The following is a 16,227-nucleotide window of genomic DNA, read 5'->3' as shown; positions in this document are numbered from 1 at the left end:
ATTAATGAGACAGGTCTATTTGCGACTCACCGGGAATCGCAAAAGAAACTCAATGGAGTTTCTTACTATTGGAATTGCGATTCCCTAATTTGGCATTCACATAGAATCGCAATTAGAGAATCGCAATTCCAAATATTCGTACATGTGGCCGCAGGTTAGCTCAGTCACCTTATCCACCTTTCATGTACTGACATTGTTAAAAAACTTTTCCTTTCCTGCCCTTTGAGGCCCAGAAAATGCTGGTAACGGCACTGGAGCTCTCAAAACTGAATTACTGTAATGGCATCTACCTCGGTATGCAACAGCAACATTTAACATACACTACAAACATTGCAAAATGCTGCAGCTCATCTCTTGCTAGGGATTCCTAAATTTAAATCTTCCATCCCAGCAATTCAGACATTGCATTGGCTTCCCCTAACACAACAATTCCAGTTTAAAGCTTTACGTATAGCCTATAAAGTATTGCATCTCATTGGCCCAGACTATCTCATGCATAAATTCAAATGGTATCAGCCAAGCTGAAGCTTTTGTTCTTCGGGATTCAAAACATTGGTTATTCCAAACTTTAAACAACCATTTGAGGAGGGAGGCGTTTTGTTATTAATATAGCAAAAAACTTGAACCTGCTGCCCTGTCATATTAGATCGATGCCCAGCCTGCTTTCTTTCCGGAAAGAACTCAAAACTTGATTTAGATTTTTTCGCATATAATCTTCTTTTGGGATGCAACTCCATTCTACTGTACTCCATACCATTATAGACTATGACACACCACTCCACTCTATGACACCTTACTTCACTCTACGCTACCCCACTCTAATATACTTTATCCAACTCTACTCTATTGTACCATACTCTGCTGTACACTGCTCTACTGTCCGGCACTCTACTCTACTGTATGTAACTCCACTACACATTGTATGACACTCAAATGACATGCCACTCCACTCCACTCTATAATACACCACTCCACTATATGCCACATTAGTTAGTGTTGTCTGGTTAGCGACCAGAAAATGGTGTGTAGCAAGGTGTGCTACCTAAACTAATTAGAAGATAGTGGATAAACCTTACATGAAAGCTAAAACTATAACTTTAGAATTTTTATTAAGTATTTTAAGTTTAGTTTGTATAGGGGAACAAAGTGTTCCTAGCTATAACTAAGCTTTAACCTTTGTTTTTTATCTTTGAATAGATACACTGTTAACAAATGTGTGTCCTCCAGCCAAAGGTGTACTGAAAAGACAGTATGATACTGGTACAGTAGCTGTTATCCAGTTAAGTGCTAATAAGAGGGACAGAAAATGCAGATAGAAGAAGGAAAAACCAAATAAAGAAGCAAAACTCACAAACAGTATAAAAGCAGATTGAACAAGAATGATACCAGGCAGTTTCAAAACAACGTATTCCTACTGCCCCTGCTTATTATATTATCCTGGAAGAATTTTTCCCGCTATCCTGATTGGTCCATTGCATATGCCTGACCGGGAAGACCCTTCCTTGTGTCTCAACTCCAGCTGCCACTGCCTATTTTTCCACAATCGTTATGTACCATATGTCAGTCATTCTGTCATGTGTTCATGGCTCTCTAACCATTAACAATCAAACCCTTACTCCCTTGTTCTTGTCTTCATCAGGTCATGACAACAATTCAGTCTGTTTCTGTAGGCAGCAACAAATGTTAGTAGGTCATGCTTGTTTCAACTAAAGCGCATGATTCCACCAGGCATCAGGAAAAAACATATCAGTGTCACTAAAGCAGTAAACAGGATATTGCCTTAGGCAATGCACAGTGGCGTAACCGCAGGCACTTGCTTCTCATTTGGGATGTGGTCATGACCTTCCTGGCAAACATCATAACAGACAATCTACTGTGTGGGAGGCTAGCCAGATGAGCAAAGGCTTATGTCCCATGACTTATTTGAGAGTACTGTGTTGAGGTAAAACTAAGTAGACGTGACCTTCCCCTAAGGGACTTAGGCTGTCTCAAAACAATGAGCTAAAGTCCTAATAACGATGTGCCATTAGGCAGTACTTTAAGTCAGATGAAATTGTGGGTAGTGCTAAAAAGGTCTGGGTTAATAAGTGTGATAAAGCCCTTACAAAAGGCATGGACTATGTAACTACAAGTGTGGTCCAATGATTATTTTGAGCTATAAGTTGCAAACGTGTCCCACCAGGACTCCGTTTTAAGGGCTATCACCCATATTTCATCAACAGACAATGATCCAGAGCAAAAGAGAAAAACACAAGAGAAAAAAGGAGGAAGAGTAAGATGAATAACAGAGACACAGGAAAAAGCAGAAATGCAAAAGAACGTTTAAGAGTGAGATAAAGAGGCAGGGAGTATCTGGCAGTAGATTTAAGAGGCATGAAGTGGAATCAAGACTATGCAGCATTGGTATTCAGAAGCCTTACCTTTGATAGTGCACACAACGGGCTTCTAATCAACATACTGAACTTGCAACTATTATGTACAGCTATGCCTTATCCAGTCCCAAGCTTGACTGTGAAAAGAGCAGGGTTATGTGTGGGACTAGTTACCCCATCATGTAAAAAACATACTAGTTACAAAAACGCCAAACAAAAGATCAATAGACATCCCACCTTAGGGAAAAAGGAATCTCCTTCAATGAGATTTATGACACCTTATAGTAAGAGTCAGAGATCTCTGGAAGCCACACGACCAATCCACCTGCTTTCGACTGAGACCATCACCATAGAGATAAGGAACATGAGGAAGAGACAGGCAGGACAGCCCAAGTGGCAGCAGAGATGAAAAACTATAATGTTGCCCTGCTTGGCATCAGTGAGAATAGATAGACACAGACAGGACAGAAAAGATTTGTTCCAGGGAGAATGTTGGGAAGCTCACAGTCCCAGAATCATCACAGTGACCTTTCGCACAAAGAAAAAGAGGCTCAACAAGAATGTTAACCAATGCTGTGCACCTAAAAATGAGAGTGAAGAAGAGGAAAAAGAACAGTTTTACAATTGACTCCAGTCCATCTTTGAGAAGTGCCCTTAGAAAGAAATTACAGTACTGATGGGGGATATTTATGCCAACATTGGAAGTGACCATAGCGGGTATGAAAAAGTCACAGACACCCATGGCCTTGGCCACATGAATGAGAATGGTGAAAGGCTCACAGAACTCTGCACCTCAAACCATCTGGTGATAGGGGGTAGTGTATTCCCACACAAAAGCATGCACAAGGCAACGTGGGTGCCATCAGACCGTTCAACAGAGAATCAGATCAACCATGTCTGCACTGTCATGAAGTTCCAGAGGTCCCTGCAGGATGTGAGAGTCATGAGAGGAGCAAACGTGGCATCAGACCATCACCTTGTCATGCCCAGGCTAAAGCTAAAGCTGAAGAACGCATGGATGGAACTGACAAACTGTCACCAGCGATATACCACCACCCACCTTAAAGATGCACAGAAACGGAGTGAATATTCAGCCAACTTCAGCAAGAAGTTTCAAGTCATGCAAGAACTACGCAACAGAGACCCAGCAGAAAGTCAGTTGGAGAAGATCAAAGAAACAGTGACATCAACCTGCCAGGAGGTACTGGGTTCCAAAAAAACACCAGCATAAAGAATGGGTCTCCACCAAGGCTCTCCACAAAATCAAAGAGAGTTAGAAAAATAAAGCTGCAGTCAATACCAGCCGAACAAGGGCAGATAAGCGAAAGTTAAGGGGGAGTAGCCCACAACCAAATAGGAAGCAAAGAGAAGCTTAACAGCAGGCAAGAGAAGATTCACCGATGGCATTTCCACCAAAGCTCAGGAAGCAGCAAGCCATGGAAACTTGAAATAAATCTATAATGAGGAGACTTTTCAGCAGATACAGCAAGCCAGAAAGACCTGTTAAGACAAAGCTGAGAATGCAATCATTGGTAACAAAGGAGAACAACGAAGATGGGTGAAGCACTTTGAATAACCACCAAAACACCTGTGCCACAGTCTCTACCAGACACACTGCCAGCCGACAAGGACTTGCCAATTGACCCCTGAAGACCAACCAAGGAAGAAATATGGCAAGCCATTAAACAACTGAGAAACTAGAAGGCAGCAGGACCTGACAACATTCCTGTGGAGACACTAAAGGCAGACATTGAAACATCAGTATTCATGCTCTACCCCATGTTTGTAAGGAAAGAAAAGGTGCCATCTGGTTGGAAGGAGGGATACCTCCTCAAGATCCCCAAGAAAGGTGACCTGAGTAAGTGCCCTCACTACAGAGGGATAATTCTTCTAGCATAATGTTCAACTGAGTCATGCTGAACAGAATGAAACAAGTGAATGCTTAGTTGCGAGACCAACTCATTATCTTGAGCAGTAAATGGAATGGAACTCCCCCCTTTACGTAAACTTCATCGACTATGAGAAGGCATTTTAAAGCCTGGACATGGAGACCCTTTGAAAATGTCACTGCCACTATGGTGTGACAGATAAACTCATAAAAATCATCAGGAACTATTACGAGAGAATGGTGTGCAAGATCGTCCATGGAGGACAACGTATAGAAACTTCCAAGTGAGGACCAGAGTACCCCAGGGTTGTTAGCGCTCATCTTTTCTCTTCCTGCTGGCTATAGACTGGATCAGGAGACATCAACAGCAGGGAGAAGAATTAGGATACAGGGGACACTTTTGACACAGTTTGACAACATGGACTTTGCAGACAACCTGGCCCTATTCTCTCATGCCCATCAGTAGCTGCAAGAGAAGGCCGGTAATGTGGTAGCCACATCAGCACAACTTGGCCTCAACATCCATAGGGGAAAAACCAAAGTTGTGAAGGGCTAACACAGCCAGCACAACCGCAGCCATTCTTGGGGGTGATACACTTGAAGAGGGTGAGCTGTTCACCTACCTGGGAAGTGTCACAGACAGGGTGGTATAGACGCTAACGTCAAGGCAGAAGTCAGCACAGGACGGGCTGCTTTCATTCTGCTAAAGAAGATCTGGAGCTCCAAGGACCTAACGCTGCAAACCAAGATAGGCTAGACCCCCATCAATACATATGTAAAGAAAATCCTCCAGATTCACTGGCCGCACACCATCAGCAACAACGACCTATGGCAGAAGACTTTCCAACTTCCTGCCCATGAAGGAGTCATGAAAATATGCTGGGGCTGATAGGTCACACCTCCACAAGCCAGCATCAAACACCACCAGGCAAGCCCTGACCTGGAACTCTCAAGTGAAAAGGAAAAGATGATGGCAAAGAAACACCAGGCTCCCAGGGCTCAAGGCTGACTGTAAGTCTATACCTGGAGTCTTATTGAAATAAAAGACCAAGACAGAGATGGCTGGAGAGTCTTTGTTGATGGCCTATACCCCATCAGGGGTAGTAACCAGAAGTAAGTAAGTTATTCTTTTACAAATCAAGCACAGGTGTGGCCTCATACATCGGAAATAGAATCCTTTAATTGCTAACTTAATAAAAGAGCCTTACTCTACAAAGAAAATCTGAAAAATGCACATTATACATTGTCTGTGCATAACCTAAATGCCACTGATTCTGGGGGTGTACATGTTCGGAGAGTGATGCAAGCTTTTACTAATGCTACTCTGCTCTGTCTGTTATTTCGGAAAGAGGGCTTTGCCATGTGGCAGCCTCGCATGCGACAAGCAACCTTGAACTGCTGCTGTCATGTTGTACCTAATCTGTGAGGAAGGAGAGTCTTCTGTGGTATCTTGGCATGAGTGGTGCAATGTGTGATGGAGAAGGTTCCTTTGGTGTTTATGGATAGTTTGTGGAATGTTGGAAGGTCAGTTGAAGCTAGGACACTGGAGGAGTTGGAGCCAAAGCTGTGGATAGAGTCTGCATTAGGGAATACACCTACTTCCACCTGAGAGTACTGTCCTGCGCTTTATTTAGCTGCCATATTTTGGTGACAAGGAGAATGCTCTACATTTTGGGACTAGTTTAGGTTCCAACAAAAATGCCAACAAAGCCCTCCTGCTCATGGCCAAGTCTCTCTTTACTAAACATTTGTTTGGTGAAGTCTTACTGCCGTGGAGTGCTGTGTATGTGGCAGAGCAGGAACGTTTGTGGAATGTTGGAAGGTCAGTGGGTGCTGGGACACTGGAGGAGCTGGAGCCAGAGCTGTGGGTGGAGTCTGCATTATGAAATAAACCTACTTCCTCCTGAGAGCACTGTCCTGCGCTTTATTTAGCTCCCATATCTTCTTTGCGGCTGGCTGTTTTAAACAGTAACTATTACTGGTGCTAGCAAAGCTTTACATTCTATTCTTTAGGGAGAGAAACTTTAACCAGTACTGCCATAGGTTACCTATTTGGTGAGACAGTGAATTGTGCTTTGCTGCAGCCCATTGTGTTGCTTTTCTTTTAGAGAAAGAATATTGGCAACCGATACTCAAGTTGTAGCTCTTCTGTGAGAAAGAGAAGCTTACAATGTTACCTGTTCTGTTTGTGATCTGTGTTTGATGGAATCACGAGCTGCTACTCTTGATAATCCTACTTGTCCTGAATCTATTCTATGTGTTAGGGAAGCTTGCAACTGCTACTAGCCATGCTGTACCAATGTTGTGTGTTAGTGAAACTTGTTGTAAATCTTTTCATGATACAGACTAAAATGGTTGGCTTTTCCAATGCTTGTTCAATACATGAAGAGGATTTAAGATTACATTCTCACAAAAATCTATTAAAGTTTACTTCGTTTTTTTTTATTTGCTGATTGGGGTTGGAGTGCTGCTTGGAGCCAACATTCGTTTTCACTTTGGGATTTTTTAAACCATAATGGCGGTGGTGTTGAAGGTCAGACTACTATCAACAGAGGGCAACATACTTTTGAGTGAAAAGTCAAAACTGGCTTCTTGTGACTCCTGTTATACTGAGCCTTATGACAGTGGTACAAAAGGCAAGCTAAAATGCAGTTTTTGACTTTCTACCTTTAATTTTCCCTCCAGTAGTAATTTCTGCACTTTATTATCTATTTTCCAAGGGAAAGTTGCTCATAAACCCCACCCTCCTGATCACCGCAAAAATGGTCCCTCTCATTAGCTGTAACTGTTGCACTACATGTGGATGCTGACCCTTGTTTCTACAGGAGTTTGTTTTGAAGATCACAAAAAGCAAAGGTTAATCTTAAGTGAGTGAGAGGGAAGGGGTGACATTTAAAGTGCAATGCTGACATCCCAGTTGCCAATCATTGACATTCCTGTAAGACAAAGGGCATGCTCAAACCCTTATTGTCACAACAGTGAGAGCTTACACAGGATGACATAGCACCATCTGCATCTCCCATCCCTCCGATGAGTAGGTTATAGCCTTGGTTGAAAGTGACTGTGGCTACCTCTGTGACATCCATCCTGCCACAGGAGCAAAAATGGTTGCTACAGCAACACCATCAGAACTGTCATTGACTCAAATAGTAGGGCTCTCTGCATTTTTAGTTATTGCCTGCACAGCGCTTGCGCTGTACTTGTGAACTCTATCGTACTTAATATAATTTTGAAAGGGGCTTAGATCCCGCCCCCTTGGTTTCCTTTGCTTTCATTGGTTCCTGTGCTTGCCACTCACTTTTACTCGGTTTCTATTGGCTGTCACACTATTTTCTTCCATTTACCAGTGCTTGTTCCTCGTGTGTTTGCTTTTATCACCATCCCAGAGCCCAAGTACTGTGTTCATCCGCTATGGTTTCAGCACTCACCAGTCCCACCAGGGCAACACAAAATGACCATTCCCCCGGGTCCAAAGCAGGCACCCACTCTAGTGCTCCCTTTTATTACGAGGCAGCACTTATTTTGAACTCGTCGTCTTCAACAGCTCTAGTGGTCCGTACAGCATGGCTGCCCCCATGATGGATCTACTTCTTACATCTATGGCCGTTTTTATGTTAACTGGAATCCCTATTCCAAGCATGCTTGCCCTGTGTGCAATCATACAACAAGTCAGCCACCTGCGAGGCTTCGATTGTGAAGTGTGCAGGTTGAGCGTCGCACAGATGCAGAAGCAGCCAGCTTAGTAGTCTGTGGCAAGCAGAGAAGCTTGTGCTTCCCCAGTGATTCCATGCAGGGTGTGTTTGCCATTTGCGGGCATCGGATGCAAGCCCAAGTCTCAAGTATGCATGGAGGCGTATGCGGGTGCAATGTGACCTTCTCCACCTCTTGCACATGCTTGCGGTCGAAAGACTGCTCGAAGCATTAGGATGCATTGTTAAAATGCAGCCACAGAAGTGAGCTAGGCCATGTCCCGATGCGAAAAGCACGGATGCATCTCTCATATAATTGAGTTGTGTGCTTTGACATTGCAGTTAGATTTAATTGTCTCAGGAACACTGTGACTGTGAGGAATTCACTTATTTTTCTCTGTATCTAGACAGCCGGTCAGGCAGTATGTTGTCTTGCCAACGTATTGTTCGGAGCCTGACTACCTGATGCAGAGGGCTTCATGCAGTTTTAAATAAAGCAAATTGTTTTTACGTTTTGCCTAGACAGCACATGCGCAAAGCGCTGCTGTTTTTCTCACTCTGCGGTGCGCGACCTCAACCGGTGCATCACACTGTGCTCCCATGCCACTGCTGCGAAGGTGACCCGTCTCTTGGCCTTTAATTCTCACCTCTGCTGTAGTAAGGAGTGAGAGATCTCCTTCTGTATGATCTGGATATCTAACCACACACATTTGTAAGTCAATTGCAGGGTAGATCTTCACAGTGTACGTTTAATGAAGTAATTTACTGACTGACTCCTTATAATTGTAATTTTTCTTAATGATTGCCAGCTTATCACATAGGCTAAACCATTGCATTTATCAATGCTTGTTAAATCTGGGTTTTGAAAGCATTGCTGTCTACCAGGCCAAACTGGTAACATTAGTCATAGAGTGGGCTTTAGGTCTGTCATCTTCCAACAATTGGTTTGAGACTGACTTGAGATAGTGAGACGTACACCTCTCAGCTTATTTGCGGCTATGTGCATGTTTCCACCTCCATTCCAGCGTTTGCATTGAACTACACAAGGGACTGCTTTAGAAGTGGAGTTCTCCCTGATCGTTCATGACGGTTCATTCCTGCATTTCCTGCTCTGATGCTGCATGCCACAAGACATGGGAAGCACTGCCACTGTTCATATTTGTCTACTTTTCTTTTCTTCATTACCTTCACTTATAGTTTCCCTTTCTTGGTTGGGCTCCTGCCTACATTGGCGCAACACAACAAGCTCACTTATGCTCAATGACCAGTACTTGACCTGCAACAGCCCCTTTTTTCTCTGTTCACCCTTCAACTTCTCCAATCATTTTCCAGCTTTTCTCCCCATCTTTTCTCCAGTTTCTTTCCTAACGGGAAGGCCCGTCTAGTCTTTTCCCTCTTTCTTGACATATCATATCCCTCTGCCTCCAAGGTCCGACTGGGACGAAAAATAGGCCCTGGCACCAAAATGAAAGTGGCCCACATTAGTAATCAAGATAGCTAAAAAAGTGGCCTATATTTGCAAATTTGGACAGTTTTGAACTTGTAATGACAATGCAATGGGTATTTTGTAAGATATGGAAGAGTGCATGCATTTGTGGTTGCTGTGTGTGGTAATATAACGGAAATAAGCAGTAAAACATGGCCCACTTGACCATAAAACTGGCCCACAAACTGCTAAAAAACAGCCCACACACTGGTCTGTCAGACCAGCCCATCAGGTCCTTAAGGCCAGTCCGACATTGTCTATAGAGTGACCACCTGTCTGTACTTTTCACGAACTGTCTGTAATTTCATCCTAATATCCCTTATAGAAGTTTTAACGGACTGGATTTGTGCGTAATTTTGGCCTTTGGGCCAAAGGACAAAATAAATGAGTATTCCCCAGCTGTAATGGAAGGGAGGGAGTATCTTTTTCTGTTTTCGCGAGGGAGGGGCAGACACATAAACAAATAACAAGCTTTCTTAGCAGGGTGCCTGCTTCCCAGGAAATGCAAATGTGTGCATTTGGTAAAGTCTGCTATCCTAAGATGTCCACTGGGGTCAGGGGCGTATCTTGGTCAGTAAGACTGGAGGGGGTGGAGGAATTTCAGATTTTCCAATAATCACACTGGCACAAAATGCAAAAATACATTATGACAAGCAGAGCACATGAGGGTCTAAAGAGGCAGTGGAAAAGGAGATAAATGTGGTTTGGTAGGTGTACTAATTGAGAGAAAACAGAATATTTGATAAAATAACCAACATTTTTGAAGACATTCAAAGCAGAGAGTGAGAAAGTTTGTGTGCTTTTTTGTCTGTGTATATGTAAAATTTCCTTGTGAAATCAGACAGTCACCTCACCATACCTGACTGAAAGCATCTGTACCAAACAATTTTCTAGAAAATATATTTATTAGGAGGGGTGTAACACCCAAAACACCCCCACTAGAGCCACCCCTCTGTCTGGAGCCAGGACAGGCCTTAATTGATGGAATTACTTGAAGCTTCCTGTGACAAAAATATTTTCTTTTTGAGAAGTACTGTAAGGGTGCTAGAAGCCGAGCTGTGGAGTGCATGCTTATAATGGACAGTTATATTAAAGAACAGGTTTGCAGTAGGTGTAATCGGTATATTACTGAAATACATACCTTAGCTCTTTTTATCCTAACCTAAGTGTATATGCACATTTTGTGTCAGTCTATATTATACTCTGTGTAATGCACATTTAAAATGATGGCTTACACATTCAGAGTGCTTTCAGGGACCTCATAGCTCTGCAAATATGTCACTTTTTCCAGCTGCACCAAAAATGATTCAATTCTATGGGCCTCTTGTTGCACACAGAGGCATCTGTAGTGATTGCCTTAACCAATAGAGGTTTCATGACATAAAATAGTGCATTTCCCGTTGAATAATTTAAACTTTCTTTTACTTTTCTTTCAAGTTGTGTTTTATTTTATATTTAGTTTCTTGATGGTGAAAGAGCTACAAAATAGTTACAGAATATTTTGTTATTTTTAACAACGCCTTTGATTCTGCCTCCGCATTCACTGATCCCGTCCCCATTGCAGTATTCATACCTTTTTAATGCAGTTCGACTGCTTCTTTGAAGAGTTATGTAGACCCAGATTTGATATTTTTTTCACGCAACACAGCAAAACTTGCAGCGCTGCTTGAAGGGAGAGGGCAGGAATATGCTTAATCAAAATATGGCACACTGCTGTCCTCTACCTGCACTGCCGAACAATCTGCAGCCAAGTACCCACACAGGTACCCCAAAACCATGGTGCAAGGGTGCCTGTGTTACAAGCAGTATTATTTTTGTGCAGAATGGGATACGTTCCTGCACAAAAAGAATCCTTAGAGGCATTTTACTCTTTATGAGTGTGCCGCCGGACGCAGCACACTCAGGAGGAAACAACAAGGATAAATAATGATATTTCTCCTTGTTATGCCTCCCCTGGCAAGGCATACAATTCAAACGCATTCCTAGGTCTACTAGTGTTGGTAAATCTGGAAAACCTTAGAATACATTGGTGGATGGATGGGAACATCCAAGCTCCACCCATGTTACACCTTCCCGGCGTAATGTAACGCAAGGCAACAACGTGAGCTGCCTTGCTTTGTCACAGAGTTACCAAGCCATGCAGGGTGCCTCTGTGTGGCATGGTAAATCTCATTCTACTTTTTGAGTCTTCTTAAGTGGCACAAGGGCAACACAAAACCTTGCTAAGTCTGCCTTGTAATGCCTAAAAAAGCCAGTGTTATTAGGATATCGTATCCTACTTTTCTTTATCATCATTATGGGGGTCATTCCGACCCTGGCGGTCCATGACCGCCAGGGCCGGGGACCACGGAAGCACCGCCAACAGGCTGGCGGTGCTTCCAGGGCTATTCTGACCCCGTCAGAAAAGGGGAACCGGCGGTTCTTACCGCCAGGAACAGGATGGCAGGAACTGGCATGGGCAGTGCAGGGGCCCCCTAACAGGGCCCCATAAGGATTTTCACTGTCTGCTTTGCAGACAGTGAAAATCGCGACGGGTGCCACTGCACCCGTCGCACCCCTGCAACTCCGCCGGCTCCATTCGGAGCCGGCTTCCTTGTTGCAGGGTCTTTCCCGCTGGGCCGGCAGGCGCCCTTTTGACGGTCGCCCGCCGGCCGGCCCAGCGGGAAAGCCAGAATGGCATCCGCGGTCTCCTGACCGCGGAGCGGCCATTTGGCGGTGACCGCATGGCGGGCGGCGGTCAGAATGACCGCCTATGTACCTTCTTTAGAGCGAGCCTGCGAGTGCATGTGCATTAGCGCATGCGTCTTGCTTGTGAAACTCTTTTGCAGTACTTAATTTGAGCCAGTGGTTGCCAGTGGGAGGAATTGGCACTTATTTGTTGAGACCCACATCAAATATTCACAGGGTGAAAGAGTGAAAACCCTCACAGATCGGAAAGACAGATAGAGAAAGATGGTAAAACCAATGCAAAGGAAGGAAGCAGGAAACTGTAAGAAAAAGTGTTAGGAACTGTCTGGTAGTGGATTAAAAACCACCATCCTTGGTTTTGGCCTCACGGATGTTCAAGTGCATGGGCCGCTGGCTTCTGAGCCAAGCTTCGGGCACCAGCACTTTTTTTTCACAAATTAGCACTGCTCTTCTGTGTACAGTAAAGGGCATGGAGTCCGCCTGTTGCTTACCATTTGTTGACTTGTGAGGCTCTGTTCTTTACAGCTTCGTAATTCGCCACTGCAGGTCAATCTTCATTTTCATTCCTCTTTGTGGAGCAGGGACAAAGCACTGATAGATTCAACTTAATCAGTGCCCTTCCACTGCTCTGGACGTGATTAACATACTATTTTGTATTTTTTTTAAAGTTCTATTACCCTGCAAACAGAAGGCTTGACTAGCAAAAAAGTGTCTAGCAGGACAAACAAACTTGCAAAGTTTTATTTTGTTAGAGCTAACTTTCTTTTATTTTGCCAAGTCGTCTTTTCTCACTTTGCACTCATGTTTTCCTTTGTTTTTGCTCGTGGGCACTGTTCTCAACAGATGATGATTAACTAAATATTGCTAAGCGACATATTTATTATGTGAAATTTCTGAAAATTATGCTTTAACACGTAATCGTGCAGTACACCCCAATCCACCCCACTCCAATCTGCCCTACCACAATATACCTCAGTCCAACCCGCATCACACCAATCAACCCCACTCCAATCCAACCCACCCACACCAATCCTTCAACCCACCCCAATCTAACCTGCCCCACTCCAGTTTGCCCTTCTCGAATCCAAAACAATCTCCACCACTTCAAAACAATTTGCCCCACTCCAGTCTAAAACAGTCTGCTTCACTCCAAACTGTCCCACTGCACTCCAAAACAATCTGCCCCACTCCAATCCGCCTCACTCCAATCTGCCCCTCTTTAATCCAAAACAATCCACCCCCCAGCCCTGTCACTCCAATCCAAACCATTCACCCCAATCCAATCAAATCCACCCCAGCTCAATCCACCACAGGCCATTTCAATCCACCCCACTCTAATCCAATGCACCCCATCCCAATCCAATCCACCTACCCTAGCCTATCACTCCCATCCAAACCACTCACCCAGTCCAATCTAAATCACCCAATCAAACTCACCACAATTCAATCCCCCTCACCCCATTTCAATCCATCCATCCCACTGCAATCCAATCCACCCCACACCAATCCACCCTACTCCACTCAATCCACCCCACTCTACCTCACTCTACTCCAATCTAATCCACCCCACTACATCATTCAACTCTAATCCACTCCACCCTAACCCACCCCACCCCACTCTACGATACTCTTTGCCACTGAACCACTCAACTCTACTCCCTTCTACTCAATTCTATGACACTGTACACCCCCACACCATTCCACAACACTCCAACAAAGCCACTCTGCAACACTGTACTCCCCCACTCCACTCTAACACTCCACGCCACTAACATTTGGCCATGCTACACAGCAGCCACACTGGTGTACAACATGGCAAAACACATTGCCAAAACCAATAGTTCTTGTATAGGCAAGACCTATTGGCTTTGCCAATGCTTTTTCTTTTTTAGTTAGTGTGTCAAATTATCCTGTGGCATACATTTATTCAACATAGTGTACTATCAGTGGCCTAAGTGCTCTATGTGTGACTGGGAAGCCTTGGTTCAAATCCTGGATTACCTGCATGACTAAATTGTGAGATCTTGGTCAAATAAATTAACTTTGTGTCTAATTAACTAGACAGCAATATTTGAGAGCACTTTCCAGTAATTCAGTTTAAGATAGACTATGTACAAAAACGCACTTGTATGTTTTATCAGCCTGCAATGTTCCACCATCCATAACGATAATATTTGCCATAATGCAAGGGACACCAGATAATTGGTTCACTGTGTTCACTCGTGGTGTTGTCAAGAGGAAGGGTTAATGAACGTTTTAAAGTACATGTTTACTAACTTTCATTTAATATAAATGTAAATATTATGATCTAAAGTACTACATTGAAACACTACTGTATGTTTTTTAAAGATTTTATTATAGTATACCAAAAAAGGTTACATAACAGGATAAAAGCCAGGTAAGTAGCAACAGATTGCATTGTATATTTACAGAAGAACAGTGCTGGGCTACGTAGGGAAACATCCTTTACACAAAGTCTTGCTAATGCTAGACTTTTCAAACAAGGCAAAACCAACGCAGACTACAGATCCACAACCACGTTGTTAACCCAAGTGGAACCACCACGCTTGCGTTAACAACGACTCCCTTTTCTCTGCCTTAATCACGCATGTGCTGAACAACGCCCATGCGTGGTTAAGGCAGAGAGAAAGGGAGTCAGCATCGTTAGAGGACGCAGTCAGGTAAGTGGGGCTGGGGGTACTTTTAAGGCAGGGGTGAGGGGTCAGGGTAATTTTGATTCTGGGGATCAGGGTAATTTTGTATTTAGGGTGTGTGGGGGCGGGTTTTTTGGGGTGGGGTAATTTTGGTTTTAGGGGTAAGGGGTCGGGGTAGTTTTGTATTTAGGGCAGGTGGGGGTGGGTTTTATGGGCAGGGTAATTTTATATTCAGGCTGGTGGGGGTCGGGTTTTTAGGGGTGGGTAGGGGTAATTCTGTTTGTCGGGTTGGGGTAGGTGGAGCTGGAGATGGGGGAGGGTTGGGTGTAGTTTTTAGAGGTCAGGGTAGTTGGGTTATTTTTTTTAAGGCGTGGGGTAGGGGTAGTTTTTTTACGGTGGTGTGGGGGTTGGGGTAATTTTGTTTTTAGGGGTGGGGGTCGGGGTAGGATGCGGTCATGTAGTTGGGGCTGAGGGAGGGTTGGGGTAGTTTTTAGGGGTGGGATAGTTTTTAGGGGTTGGGCGTGGTTGAGTTGTATTTTTTAAGGGGTGGGGGTCAGGGTAGTTTTGTTTTTGGGGGTGGGGATAAAAAAAATGTTTAAGGGGCTGGGTGGGAAGTCAGGGTAGAACGCGATCAAGTAAGTGGGGCTGGGGGGGGATGGGGTAGTTTTTAGGGGGTTGGGGAGTCTTTAGGGGTCAGAGGTAGTTGTTTTTTTTAAGGGGTGGGAGTAGGGGTAAATTTGTTTTTAGGGGCAGGGTAGTTTTATTTTTGAGGTGGGAGTCAGTTGTTTTTAGGACGGTGGGGGCGGGGTAGGTTTTAGGGCTCAGCGTGGGTGGGGGTATCAGAGTAGTTTTTAGGGGTGGGTGGGGGGACGGTTAGTTTTATCTTTGGGTGGGTGGAGGGGTCGGGGTAGTTTTTTTTTGTGGGTGGGGGGTGGGGTAGTTTTATTTTTCGAGCAGGTGGGGGGTCAGGGTAGTTTTAATTTTAGGGTGGGGTGGGGGGTTTGGGGTCATTTTGCTTTTGGGGTAGTTTTATTTTTGGGGTGGGGTCAGTTTTTATGTTGGAGGGTTGGCTAGGTTTTAGGGCTCAGGATGGGTAGGAAGTCAGGGTCATTTTGTTTTTAGGGAGGGTGGGGCGGTCGAGTAGTTTTATTTTTGGGGTGGGGTCAGTTGTTCTCAGGGAAGGTGGGGCGTCTGGGTAGGTTTTAGGGCTCAGGGTGGGTGGGGGCTATTGGCGTAATTTTTAGGGCAGGTGGGGGGTTGGGGTAGTTTTATTTTAAGGGCGCTTGGGGGGGTCATGGTAGTTTTATTTTTAGGGCGGGTGGGGGGTTGGCATGCGAAAACCACACATGCATTTACTAGGCATGCCTTTACAACGAAAAATCATTGTAAAGGCATTCGTGGAAAAGGAATTAGTGGAAACAATGAGGTCATTGTTCCGACCGCGTTGTTC

General features: G+C 44.3%; 1 long non-coding RNA gene across 1 annotated transcript in view; it reads right to left on the bottom strand.

Moving 5' to 3' along the window:
• LOC138258746 (uncharacterized) overlaps window positions 1-16,227 on the bottom strand; it is a 77,562-nt gene that overhangs the window by 6,780 nt on the left and 54,555 nt on the right. The window lies entirely within an intron of this gene.

The sequence above is a fragment of the Pleurodeles waltl genome, chromosome 9 (genome assembly GCF_031143425.1).
Source record: "Pleurodeles waltl isolate 20211129_DDA chromosome 9, aPleWal1.hap1.20221129, whole genome shotgun sequence".
NCBI classification, from domain to species: domain Eukaryota; kingdom Metazoa; phylum Chordata; class Amphibia; order Caudata; family Salamandridae; genus Pleurodeles; species Pleurodeles waltl.
The sequence above is the reverse complement of the archived record's forward strand: the minus strand, read 5'-3'. Positions and strand labels throughout refer to the sequence as shown.